The following is a 335-nucleotide window of genomic DNA, read 5'->3' on the forward strand; positions in this document are numbered from 1 at the left end:
CGAAATGTTTTTCAATTGTTTTTTAAAAATGTAACTTTATGTCGGAAATTGGTAAGGATTATCTTTGAAATAAAAAAAAAGTTTGTTACTAATAGACCACCCATATATCATCACCCCCCCAAACTAGAACAAGGGCTGGTGAACAGTACCGGCATTAAAATAATTAGGGCCACCGACAACTTATGTCAAAAAGGTTTGTATTACAACTAGAGGGAGCTGTAGGCATGTCGGCAAAGGCACAAGTAATACTAAAACAGTGCTGGCGACGTTCCATGTGACTTACTGTGGAATCCAGTGAGGTGTATCTCAGCGGGCAGATGTCGCGGCGCGGAGCT

Source organism: Papilio polytes, unplaced genomic scaffold (genome assembly GCF_000836215.1).
Source record: "Papilio polytes unplaced genomic scaffold, Ppol_1.0 DF824180.1, whole genome shotgun sequence".
NCBI classification, from domain to species: Eukaryota; Metazoa; Arthropoda; class Insecta; order Lepidoptera; family Papilionidae; genus Papilio; species Papilio polytes.